Below are 14,215 nucleotides of genomic sequence, written 5' to 3' on the forward strand. Positions count from 1 at the left end.
AAATAATTTAGTTAATTGTAAATTAATATAATTTGATTTTTACTAATGGCTATGTTTAACAACCAACTCGAGAAAGTCCTAAAAATTTAATAATTGGCTTTTGTGAACCAGTACCAGGTGTCTACCCTACATCATTGGATAAGAGTATAAGATTTAAAGTTAGATAGTTCTGAATTTGATTCCTTGCTCTGCCACTTACAAGCTGTGTGGCCATGTGAAATTTGTATTTCTTTTTTAAGCATTCATTTTCATGACTGAAAAGTAAGAGTAAAAATTATATCTACTTTGCATAATTGTTGTGAGGATTAAATAAAATGATAGCTCCTCCTCTCTTGGAAAGAAGCGCCCCATGGCTAAAAATTTCACATGGTCCCTGTTAGAACTATGATCACAAAGCATTTTTTTTTTTAAATGAGAGAAAGTTATTCAGAGGAATACCCTCAGTTCCACCTAATGATGTGATTTGCATAATTCAATGGAAGATAGGCAGACCTCTTAAAGGATTCAGACTGTACTATTGCTGAGAATGAATACTTTTCCTTGGGATATGTGTAGTTGTGTTCCAGCAGACATTCCTCCTGCTCCTCGTGGTAAGATTACAAGGAAGATCCTGGTTTTTTAGGGAGTTTGGACAGTGCTGCAGGGTTTGGGAGACCCATAGACTAAAGCCTCCTCTTTGATTCCTCCTTTACAGATTCTATATAGGAGAAGGAAGAGTCTCCCTTTTACAGATGGTTAAAATGGGTGGAGACTTACATTGGTGACCTCAGAAAAGGAAGAGGGTGACTTAGGAGATAGGCATAAATCTGGCAAAGAACCGAGAGTGTTATGATCATGAAGATCTTGGTAGAAGCTTTATATTTTTGAAGTCACTCAGACTCAGTAAGTTTTGTGATCTTTCATTATGGTCTGTTTCACTGAGAAATATTTTCTTTTAATACTGTTTAACAAAAACTTTGTTGTTTTTCAATGGTTTCCAATAACTTTACAATTACATAGAGCATGAAACAGAAAGAATGTGACTCAGATATTCTGAAAATAAGATAAAATGATCAAACGATTGTAGATCCCAGCTTGTCTATTCCAAGACTAAAAGGTTGTATCTATTGTTTTGTTTAAGCCATTTTTAACAAGACAGTCATTACAACAGACATGTTTCCAGAGCAGATGTTTATAATGAGAACCCTTGAAAGTCACAAAGACTCCACAGAGCACAAGAAATCTATATTTACGTATTTGAGTTACAAAAAGTAAATCAATTACAAATGCCTCTACATTAATGTCTTGAATAACAGATAAGAAAGAAAGAACATTCAGTATTATTTTAAAGAGCTTAACAAAAGTAATTAGGATAGACTTTTGCCATTCAGAGTTCACAATAAAGATTGGTTTTCTTCAAACTGTTAAATTTGATTCATGAACAGTCGGGGAATGTTAAGATGAATGAAAAGAGTCACTTATGGTTTGTCTCCCTCCCAATCCCATCTTGTTAAGTGACTCTTAATCTCACGAAACAAACTGAGGGTTGCCGGGGGGAGGGGTTTTGGAAGAAGGGGGTGGGATTATGGACATTGGGGAGGGTATGTGATTTGGTGAGTGCTGTGAAGTGTGTAAACCTGGTGATTCACAGACCTGTACCCCTGGGGATAAAAATATATGTTTATAAAAAATAAAAAATTAAAAACTCTCAAAAAAAAAATGAATGAAAAGTACGTGAGGCATATCTGAAACAGTTTTACATTAGTAAAAGGAAAACGTTATTAGTAATAGGAATAGGAATAGTAATTATTCCTATTAGTAATAGGAAAATGTGTAAAAAATGAAATGGTAAACAAAATTGAAAAAAAAAGACACCAAATATTAGTTCATTTTTTAAGCTTCTAAATGACTCAAAGCACTGATTAAATTAGTAATTATTAGGCCCTCGCAGTTTAACAATAATTAAAAAAAAAACCCTGATGAATATTTTTAAACTCTTTTGCCCAGTAAAAGCCACCTAGATATTGCAACTTTAAATTAAAAATGAAATAAAATGAGTTCTGGAAAATGGTAACTATCTGCTGAAAAACATTAGCAATAAATTGTATGACAATGCAGCTGTTATGAAAGGTGGGGACAAAGGGCTGCAAACACTCTTTGAAAACTTTAATAAGTAAGCAGAATATGTGCCATGCCAGCTCATTTCTTTAATCTTGTCAGAGAAAAATCTGCTGTGACAGTAACTGAAACTGTTGACTACTCTAGTATTTTGCAACAGCTATGTTTTCTTTTCAGATTCATCTCATAGAGTATTTTAAACAATGGGATATATAAATGCATATGCAACTTATATTTTCATTAAAAAATCTCAAAGTGGGGCGCCTGGGTGGCTCAGTGGTTAAAGCCTCTGTCTTCAGCTCAGGTCATGATCCCAGGGTCCTGGGATCGAGCCCCACATCGGGCTCTCTTCTCAATGGGGAGCCTGCTTCCTCCTCTCTCCCTCTCTGTCTGCCTCTCTGCCTACTTGTGATCTCTCTCTGTCAAATGAAAAAAAAAAAAAAAAAAAAATCTCAAAGTAACAAGAGGATTGTTCCACTGCAAAGTTGCCTGAACCTTGTGTGATAGGATATAATGACCATTGAAGGATCTAAAGTATTCTTTTTCTACGAGTTGGAATATATAAAGTTTGTTGAAAAAGCTGATGAATTTAACTACACCATTTTGACTGCTTTTCTGAAGATATTTTGGAATGTTTCAATAAAACAAGTAGGAATGTATAGCTTCCTGATATGGAAGTATATAAAAAGTATCATTTTGTCATCTTTACATTTTCTTTTAGAATTGAGAGAAAATACAGATGCAAGGTAATAGAACCTGACTCAGATGCAGTGGAATTGAGTGATGACGTTAATAAAAATTATTCCAACAATGAGACGCAAACAATAGTAACAAAAATTCATCAGGTGACACCAACATTCAGTAAGAGGAAGAGACGAAGTTCAAGGAAAAGTACTGAATAGGTTCTTTGATTGTTTGATATCCAATTAATGAAGAGGGATAAATCATGTGAACACAATAGGGAAAGATGTTTTAGATGAAATCCTGGCAAACAGAAAAGTAATAGCATTTATGAAACTTTATTACATCAACAGGAAACTGGAAAACAAGCTGTGGATTCAAAAGAAAGTGGAAATACTTGAGATCCTACAGCTCATATTGAAAATAAACTAGCTAGAATACTTCCAAATTTTACAGTAATCCAAAAAACTTACATAATGTGACCACTTTTATTGACTATTTTCGAAAGTTTCTTTTTCATGTATGAAGCTGAAATAAATTTTTTCTAGCATTAAAAGCAATGCAATCAGTCATGCTAGGAGAAATACTGAATTATCTCTCTGTTCTCTCTAGAGAATACTCTAAATTTTTCATTATACAAAGAAGTGATAAAAAATGTGCAGCCAGAAGATATAAATGAAATCCATTACTATGAGATGTGTCATGCAGGTGATCAATTATGTGTGTTAATTATTATGGGCTTTGTGGTATTTGCCAGTCTTTTAAATTTTTCAGTTTGTTGTGATTTCTTATTTAGAATAAGATTACATATTAACTTTCATACTTAACAAGGTATCTATAATTTTGTATTAGTTTGTGGAAGGTCTAAGTTTAGACCATAGCAAACCTGTCCCTGACCTTGTTTATATGCCACCAGTGTCGAGGACACCAAAGGCACAGGGAGAGGGGGAAGTTGTTTACGCTGTGAGGACCTCTTTGCTGGAGCTGAGGGAGAGGAGAGGCATCACACCAAGGCCACTAATTTAGGTATTCCTGGTGGTGATTTGCAGCAATACTCTGTGCTAAAACCTTGGCTCTGGAATCAGACTGGGTTTGTTAACAGATAAGATACCATCTAAGATAGTGATACTGCTTAATGGCTATGCAAACTTGAGCAATTCTGCTTTGTCTTTTTCTTTTGCAAATGAGGATAGTAATATATCTCTTCCCTCAGTTGTTGTGAGGATAAAATACTCTGAGGAGCTCAATATATATTTAAATAAGTGAGAGACAAATAATAAATACGAACAACAGAATGCAGGATATAGCGAAAATTCAGGAAGGCAGAACTCTAGGAGAAATAAGAACCAAAGAGAATGTCATGATAAGAGGGCAGTGAGAAAAGATTTGGAGGAAGATTTGGCCTTAAGCAGAAATCCCATATTCATGGAATTCTTCATTTCAAACAGCTGAAGGACGTTGACTGCTCCTATTCTGATGAAGCCTCTGAAACTGGAGTGGTGGTAAGTACGTAATTATAAATTTCTAAGTCTATTGATTCTTGAGTTCTTCGCAACATAGCTATCTTCTTCATATGGATTCCCTCCTTCTGCACCAGCATGGCTACACAGGGATAATAAACCTTCATTCTCAGAGGAAGGAGAGCCTTTCCTCTACATTCCCTTCGGCATGGGAAAGCACTGGCTATCAGCCAGTAGTCTAGAAGCTTCGCTGGGACCTTTTGGAAATAGGGATATAGTTGCTCCAAAACACCCAGCTCTGGGAGTGTAATAAGGAGGGCCCATGACTAGCCCAGCTATGGACCGAATGTTTGTGTTTCCTCATATTCATATGTTGAGATTGGAATCCTCAGTGTGATGGTATTTGGAGATGGGGCCTTTGGGAGGTGATTCAGTCATGAAGCAGAGCCCTAACAATGGGATTGGTGCCCTACAAGAAGGGACAGGAGAGAGCTTGCTTCCTCCACCTGCTCTTCCCTATGGGAGGATACCGTGAGAAGGCAGCCATCTGTAAACCATTTGCAAACAAGATACTTGATCTACTGGAAGCCTGGTCTTGGACTTCTTAGCTTCTCAGAACTGTGGCAAATATATTTGTGTTGCTCCAGACATCCACTACGTGGAGTCTTGTTATAGCTGCCTGAACTGACAAAGGGCCCTCTCGGCCAGAGCCTGTATTAGGCTTTGTGCAACCCTTTTGCTAGGAAAGCAGCACCCCACCTGTCTTCAAACCACTCCTGCCAACCATAATAACAAAGTGACAACTAAAATGATTGCGACACAGTGACTTGACTGTTCAGGTGCATCGTCTGGTTCCACAGATACGGTGCCCACCTTTTCTCAGGACAGCCTCCTCTGACACAGTGAGAAAGCGGAAGATTTTGATGCCTGCCAAGTTATTCATTGGGAAATTTTCCTCAGCGGTGTGTGCTCCTCTCAAAACTCCCACATTTTGTGAGCGGCTGTCACCATTTTTGTTGTTCAACTTCTTGAGCCCTAATTATGTGCCAGGTACTGTTCTAGGTGTTCGAAACACATTGATGAGAAAAACAAAATACTGCAAATGAAATTTTGATTCGGTGTATATTTGGTAGATACTTTCTAAGTTTTTTTTTTTTTAAATCTTTGCTAAATTTTAACTTCCCCCATTCACATACATACTGCCTTGGTATTGAATTATATGCATTCATGTTATTTCTCATATTGCCTTTTAACAGAAATATGTCTAATCAGAATAAATACAGTTGTAACTAAGAATGACTTCTGTGTATAAGACATCTGTTTTCAGGGATGGATATGCTTTAAATTATTCTTAGATTACATAACCATGTGACACAGACATGGCACACTCCATGGTTCGCTGGAGATTTGTTCTGTTTAAGGGTCAACTAATGATACTTGGGAACATGCAGTGATTCCAGATATTACATTTTGTCCAATGCTCTGTTCCTTATCAGTGACCATTACTTTCAGGTTAGTGGATTCTCAGCCTCCAGGCAAAACTTAAAGGAAAAAAAAAACAACAAAAAAAACAAGAACTGCTCCAGGCTCATACCAGAGAAGTCTGGAAAATTGCAATTTTCTTAATCAGGTTGAAAAAAAATATGTAAGCAGAAATAACACGGCTATGGTTAATTATAAAACTTATATTGCTATTAAAAAAAGTTTCCTTCAGAGTTTTAGAAACCGGGGCATATATCTGAGAGAAGGAAAAAACAGGGACTACCATGAAATTAACAAAATGGGACATAATTTTGCAATTGAGATAATCTTCTGAGTTCTTTGTATTGTGGCTATACTTGGGTATGAGAAATAATTATGATTTCATATGTGAAAACTTCTGCAGACTCTTGAAATCCACACGGGAGATGGCCTACAGAGCTATAGATTAGGGAAACGTGTACGCATATCTTGTCTTGAACTCAGGAAAATATTTGATAAAGTGCCTCCATATTGTCCGTAAGCTGGAAAAATGTGAGTGGAATGAGGTATAGTTAAGTGAATCTTCACAACCATACTCACTTGGTCTGTGTGACTATTGATGTTCAGCAAATGTTTGTGGAGCGAAATTGACATGAACTGATCAATGTTCATCTGTATGGCACTCCATTTCTAAACCCTATTCTTTCACAGATGTGTGAAGGTTTCCAGGACCTTCCTGAGAATCTAATGCCCTTTACTTCCCCATCTGTAAACTAATGATCCAATGGTGATTCTGGTTGGTGGTGATGATGATAATGATGATGATGGCAGTTAATATACGGAGTACTCGGCACTCTATCAGGAATTAACATCAGGAACTAATGTCTGGCATCTGACTGATCAGGGTACACGTCCCAATTCGATTGCTCACTAGTTGGGTGACCCTAAATGAGTTAATTACTATCACTAAGCCTGAGTTTCTTCATTTGTCACTTGATTAAATGGAGATAAACATGCTAATGCTTTCTCTTATTGACAGAATAAAATTCAAATTTTAAAAAATAGCCTAAAGCCCAAACCTACATTATCTGACTCCTCTCTACCCACACAAACTCATTCTAATCTCTCATGGGCTTACTTCAGAGTGGTCTGTTTTCTCTTTTTCAAGCAAGCCAAGGACCTTTCCACTTGAATCCTTTGCACTGTCATATGACAGTTACATTCCCATGTTTATTCAAGTTCACCTCTTCCCAGAAGCCTATCCTGCCCACCTTATCAAAAGTAGCCCTCTGCTCCCCATTGCCCTCATCATCTAGTCATTCTCTCTGACCTTATGTTTCAAAATGGATACATGATTTGTTATAATTACCTTCTTAACATTTTTGGTTTCTCATTGTTTGCTTGTTTATAGCTGATTTCCTCTACTAGAAAATAAGCTTCATCAAGGTGGGCTAGAGTGTGTGTTGTTTGCCAGTCTAGTTCTAGCGGCTGGCACAGTACTTGACCCAATTAGGTGGTCCAAAAATGGAGCTGAATGCATAAGTGAAAGAATAAGTGCTTCATAGGTTGTTAAGAAGGTTAAATGCATAGTGCCTGGCAGAAAACAAGTGATGAATTGAAATTTGCTAATGTTATTATTACTAATGATACTGAGATAGAAATGGGCTTTTATAAAGACTGCCATCTAGAGAGGAAAATATGGGTGTATAATATATTAACCAAGCACTATAAGCCAAGTACTAGAATGAGAGTATTGCATGAATGGGGCTTTTGTAACATGGGGACATGCAGATATGCACAGGAAATCCTTACTGAACTTGTTTTTACATGAATGTTCTTAAAGAGCGTGGCTTAAGAATAAGCGAAGCATGAGGATAGAGAGTGGAGGGAATGACAATCCTCCTCATTAGATTTAACATTTTGTCACTTTAGAGGTAATAGTCTGCCATGCAAGACAGAGTAATCTGGTGCAAGCCAGGGCTGTGTGCTCTATCTGTTGACTTTCTCATCTGCTTCATCATTGCTATTCAGTGTTTAACATATCCTGGTGTAGATCATGTTCATACTTTCACAACCTTCTCCACTCCTCCCTAGTACTGATTTCAGAGAGGGATTTATGAGTTTTAGTTCTCCTCTAGTCCTCCTCAAGGCATCTCCAACACTACCCCCCATTAAATTCATTCAAGTGAAGGCATGACCCTGTTACACGACCGAAGCTTCAAGACCAGTCCTCCAGCTTCCCCCTTCTAATCTGTTTGCTACCCCTACATAGACATTTGGGGGCTGCTACCTCCCTCTTTACTCTTTCCTCTGCTCATGTCCTGTAATCACTCTCCCCAATTCTACAGATTATACATTTATCTTCATAGAATGTTCTATATCTGCATCCCTTCTCCCCTCATCAGCTTTCAGTAATTACAAGTTTATTTTTAGGAAACACATCCCCTCCTATTAGAAATTCTTCAGAGCACAGTTGTGGAGATAAGACTGACCTCTGAAATTTTATGATTAGAACCACAACGTTTCCATGTTGATAAATTATAGATACAGCAAGGCAGTTTCTTTTCCCACCAGGATTTCTGTTTGGGAATACTAAAACTGCCAAACAGTGAGAGAGACAACACGATCATTTTTTTCTTGGTTGATTTTTCACATCAGGGATATGTGCTGGCACAGGTTGAAAAAAGAACATTAATTTTATTTTAAACTGAGAAAATACAAAACGCAAGATCTTCGTGTTATGTAGAGAATTTATTATTGTTAGGGATGGCTCTGGTGAGTCATCACCAAGTAATTTCAGTTTGTTGATTATATAGATGCACAGTTCAAAGACCAGAAAATGCCCCTCAAGTTTGATGGGACACTAATGACAGTTACCCTTCTGGCAATACTATCACTGAACTAACAAAGAGGAGCAAAGAATCCACTACTGAACCTCTCTGAGGACATATCAGGCCCCTGGTCGGTGAACAGGGAGAGAAGGGACTGTGTCTGGCTGGATGGATAATGATTACAATTGACTAACTTTTAGAAGGAACAGATCAACAGCAACATTTTGCCTCTTCAGATTATCAGGCAATAGATTTCCTGTGAGCAACATTTTCAGAGAATCTCTTGCCCTGAACTGTAAAAAGAAGCCTCAAAGAAAATCCCACAAAAAATTAATGTGTGCTGCCAGAAGAGATTTCTGGATGGTAGTGGTCATCATTATAAACAACAACAACCACAACAATAATAATAGTTGCAACAGTGTATGGGACAGACAACATATATATAATGGCAATATAAAAACAGATAGTATCAGAGAAAATAAAGAGTCAGAGTTGGTGGCTAGGAATTACTTAATACCTAATGAATGTTTTTTTTTTTTTTTTAAAGATTTTATTTGTTTATTTGACAGAGATCACAGTAGACAGAGAGGCCGGCAGAGAGAAAGAGGGAAGCAGGCTCCCTGCTGAGCAGAAAGCCCGATGCGGGACTCGATCCCAGGACCCTGAGATCATGACCTGAGCCGAAGGCAGCGGCTTAACCCACTGAGCCACCCAGGTGCCCCCTAATGAATGTTTTTATGCTTATTTTATCTATTCATACAGCAAACTAAGAAGATAATAAGCAAATAGCAGAGTTGAAGTTTGAAACAAAAGCAGTTTGGCCTTAGGGCCTATGCTCTCAACTAACTGTACTATATCATTCTGTATAATATAATATAATATAATATAATATAATATAACATAATTCAGCTATAGCACAGTGTATTGTAGTTGTCTCTTGTCCTGTTCATATGTGTATTTTCACCAATTTGTAAGCTCCATAAGAATGGGGACTGGGTCTGTCTAGTTTACCATGGAGTTCCCAGAAGCTAGCCTACTGTTAAGTACATAAGTACCCAAAAATGCTCATTGAATGACTAGTGTTAACCAGAAAAATTGAAACAAATTAAGTAATTTTGGACTTAAATACTGAAGGAGGAAATGAATATAATGCTATTGTTATATTTGATAAATTCAAACAAATCCAGGACCCAACAAATCATCCTCATTTTCTATTATCGTGTACTGTAATGTTAGAAAGCAAGATTAACAAGGATATCATTGCCAATGGCAGGCAAAAAGTCAGTGGACTCAGATGAGGAACAAAAGAGAAGAGTTTTCTCAAAAGCTTTTACTACTTGCCCACCAGTTTCCGGAAAGTTTTGAGATATAGCTTGGCATGGCAGGAATCCCTGAATCCTGAAAATGTGCTCCATTTTAATTACAATTTTACTTATAAGAGTATAATCAACTAGACTGAGACATGAAGTCCAAATTCCTCTTGGATCTTAGTCCCCCATACTCTTCTCTAAAGAAAAGTTGTTCAGTCTGGATTAAAACAATAAACATGTTATTTACAGGCTTTGTGTCTAGGACACAACTGTGGAGGTCTGGAAGAAGCCCATTATCTCCCAGGCTCCAAAATCTTACCAATTGACAGGTATGAATGAGGTCAATTTTATCAATACTCAGGATTTTCATTTCTAAGCTCATGTAGGAGTTTTGGTACCTCAAAATTCCACCATTTTGGAAATCCAGAAGAATTTTTTAAAAATAATTTTGTAAATTAGTGTAAGTGTCTATTATGCCATTTCATTTTCACTTCTACTACTGTCACTAAGGCCTCTGCTGATTCATCCCAGTTCTGATGTTCTGAATCTTTTTGGCACTATAAAATTTGTCAGTCTCCTATGAGTACAAAATAACAAGGTTAGTGGGGGTTGTTTGGGTCCTGAAATGTTAAGCTATTTAGGGAGAGATCCACTTACTTTTCTCATTCATGATTCCTTATTTCCTCAGAGTACATATGGCTACCAGGGTGCCAGATTGGGGTGAAATTTTATGCCATCTCACTATGTCTTTTCTGTCATCTAATCTTCAAACCCTGTTGTGAAATTGCCATTCTAGGTTCCTTTTTCCCTTGGTATGAATTCTTTCTCAGGGACTTTGCCATATTTCTGTGCCATCTGGCAACCTTACTTTCTCCCTCTCCCAATCCAATAAAAAAAAAAAGTCTGTGTATATAAATCTGAATTATTCTCACCATGTTGTGAATCAATCCCCATGTAAATCAGTGAATACAAATAATGTGTAGGATTCTAACTCCACATGACAGTCATGTCTGACTCTGAGCCTTGGCTCAGCTGTGACCTCATTATGTAAGATACTATAATCAATTTTGTTCCTAAATCCCAGGATACATCTATCAATAGCCAGATATTCTCTAGAGATTATACACACTCATTCATTGGAATTCTCCTTTTTTTAATGGAAGTGGGGAGAAGTATTCAGGGACTGTGCTAGGGTGTATATATATATATATATATATATACATATACACACATATCATATATTTATGTACATATGTAAATATGTAAATATATAGTGTGTGTGTGTGTGTGTGTGTGTGTATGAAATTGGTTCATGCAATGTGAAGGCTGAGAAGTTCCAAGATATGCAGTTGGCAAACTGATGACTCTGGAAAGTTGATGGTGTACTTCCAGTCCAAATGCCAGCTAATTTGAAGTCCCGAAAGGGCCAGTGTTTCAATTTGAATCTGAAGGAAGGAAAAAAAATTGATACTCCAGCTTGAAGACAGTCATTCAGGAGGAGTTTCCTCCTATGCAAAAGAAGGTTAGCCTTTGGTTATATTCAACCTTCAACTGATTAGATGAGGCTCACCCACACAAGGGAAAACAATCATCTGCTTTGTTCAGTCTATAGATTCAACTGTTTATATCATCCAAAACACCCTCACAGACACACTCAAAACAATGTTTGACCAAGTATCTGGGCACCCATGGCCAAGTCAAGTTGATATATGTGGTGAACCATCATAGGGATCTTATGCCCTGATTCTCATCCTCATAAGATGTGTTTATCTACTAAATAGCTCTAGGCCTGTTCAGAAGGCAAACAAGTCCCCCAAAAGCTAGGGAAATGGAATTTTAAGCTTTGGAAAAAATGTAGAATGGAGCTTTATTGTAGAATCTCATATATAATAAACAAACAAGAAACTCAGCTGAAAAATATAGTCTCTACCAACTACCAACAATAAAAGGGAAACAGCATAATACCAAACATTTCAGAAAGGCAGCAGCTATGGAAAGAAACACGATTCTGGAGTGGAGCAGAATTGCCCCCATCACCAAGAAGCCATTTGAGAATTTTAACAGAGTTCTGAGAATTCTCATTAATTCTTCCAAATCTAGAGAGAATAAAATCAGGAGCATGTATTTCTGTTTTCTCTCTCAAACCAGTTGGTTGACACTATGAGACCATAGAAATGAACAAGTGCTGATTTTCTCTGAAAGAGGTGTATTATTTAGGTCCAAACTGGGCTACGAATGACAGAAAACTGAAAGTAGTAGCTAATTAAGATATGCATATATTTCTTGCTCACATAAATATCCCAGGAGGTGACCTTGGGCTGGGTTATGATGCTGTGTATTTTGGGCAACCTGAGGCTCATTCTCCCTTTGTGACCCACTATTTATTTTTAGATGTCATGGAAAAGAAGATGACATTCACATCCCAAGAAAGGGCTGAAGAAAAGCATACTGCCTTATGTGGAAAGTTCCTGAAAGCCTTTACACACTTAACTTCCATCCCATCAGCCAGAAATTGGTGACTATGCTCAACAGTAAGGGAGATACAAATATGTAGTTTTTATTCTAATGAGCAGTGAGTCACCTTATGATCAGGAATTCTATTGTTTCATGAAAAAACAAATGGAGATTACAGAGAAGCAATCCCAATACGGATTTTAAGGACCAAACTGAAGTCTGAGACTACTCCCTTGGGGGTAGCACATTTTCCACAGTTAGAGGAATTTTAGTTCCAGGATAGGGCACTTAATAAATTCAAGCAGAGCAGAAACCCTGGATTATAGAAGAGACTGGAGATCAGTTTATGTCAACTTTGATCTCTTCACCTTACCCTTCCTGCAGGTCCTCAGGTAACAGACCTGTAACCTTGGGCATAGAGCATAAACATCGTTAACACCTCAAAGTACATAGGTAGTTTGGAAGAGAAAAAAAAACTTGTTTCTGATACTGAAAGAAGGAATAAGGAAGATATAATACAGAAATGAAAAGAAATAAAATTAGAGAATTGGGATAAAACGGCTCAAGGATGAACAAATAGGGGAAAAATGGCTTAGCACAGCTATCTAAGCAACCGGGAAAAAACAACAACAACAACTTGTTTTTAAAGATAATTTACAATGCAAAGGACTAAACCCAACTTTGAAGAAACAAAAACCAAGGAACAGAAAGCAATTCCTCACAAGAGATTTATGCTACAAAATAACTGAAGAATATAATTAAATAAAATGAAAAATCAAAGAGAAGAAGACAGAACAGCAGAATGAGATTAAAAGAGAGGTTGCATGCTAATGAAACAAAGTAAGGATCAAAATAATATCATTTGGAGCTACCAAAGATGTCAGACTAAAATGTAGAAAATAACAGTTATTAATGACATATTTGTATTACAATAAACAAAAGCAAATAATTCAAGGTTAAACCCCTGATTGTATTTCCATTTCAAACATGACCAAAAAAGTTTCAGGGATTGTGCATCTCGTATATATATCATTAGATGGAGGAGAGTGTTACAGCTAGCCCAACAAAAACGTTTATTTTTTTTTTCAGTAAATTCAATTCCTTTTTTTTTTTTTTTTTAAATCATCCAAGACCGAAGAGACAAGTGTGGAGTGTGAAAATAGCAGGCAACGTTTGACATTTTAAAATTTGTTTTCTACTAGCTCCATACAAAGAAGAGCTTGCTCTAGGGCTGGCCTGAGACTTGGACCACAAGAAAAGCTCAGTGTGGTGAGGTGAATGCCCGTACAGACGAGACCGTTGGGAATGTACTCCATCTTTTTGGTAGCATTTGTTCCACCCACGCCCTCCTCTGCTGGTTTCCTTGAGATTGCTACAGAAGTCAGAGAAGACACATGCATGGCTTTGAAAAGTGGTGTAAATTTTCCTACTTGCATAAACTATATTTATCGAAACTAAAACTTGGCTTGGAAAGGTATTTGTATTATGGCTAGGTCTGTTTGTCTACATTTCTTTAATTTATGCAGTATATGTTAATTACTTTTTTAATGTGAAAATATTTTGACATTGCTTTTTCTCATTTCTTTGACTTCTTGAATAATTTTATCCCGAGTCTGCCTTTGAAGCACATCTGCTCTCTGGGCTTCCAGCCTTTTATTTAGTGTATACATCCTTCAGCACTGGTGCTCAAGCCTCTTGTTCCTGAAATCTTAAAACATTTTTAGCAAATTGGAATATTATCACGGAGGTGACTTCAGGCAATCTCATTTCTGAAGGTTAATTCTGGATAATCACCTCATCTAGACATTCAAAAAAGTAAAGATACACATTCAGACTAATCAAATTTAGGCTTATTCATGTTCCAAGAACAAAACAAGGTACTTAGTTTGGAGCCGAGGCAGGTCATTCAACAAAATTGGAT

General features: G+C 37.0%; 1 long non-coding RNA gene across 1 annotated transcript; it reads left to right on the plus strand.

The window, feature by feature from the left end:
- Positions 1-806: 806 nt before the first annotated feature.
- On the plus strand, positions 807-13,739 carry LOC131809495 (uncharacterized). The gene is made up of 3 exons (XR_009345187.1): positions 807-882; positions 4,227-4,280; positions 12,232-13,739. It is a non-coding gene; the product is annotated as an uncharacterized LOC131809495 (long non-coding RNA).
- The last annotated feature ends 476 nt before the right edge of the window (positions 13,740-14,215 follow it).

Source organism: Mustela lutreola, chromosome 10 (genome assembly GCF_030435805.1).
Source record: "Mustela lutreola isolate mMusLut2 chromosome 10, mMusLut2.pri, whole genome shotgun sequence".
Taxonomy (NCBI): Eukaryota; Metazoa; Chordata; class Mammalia; order Carnivora; family Mustelidae; genus Mustela; species Mustela lutreola.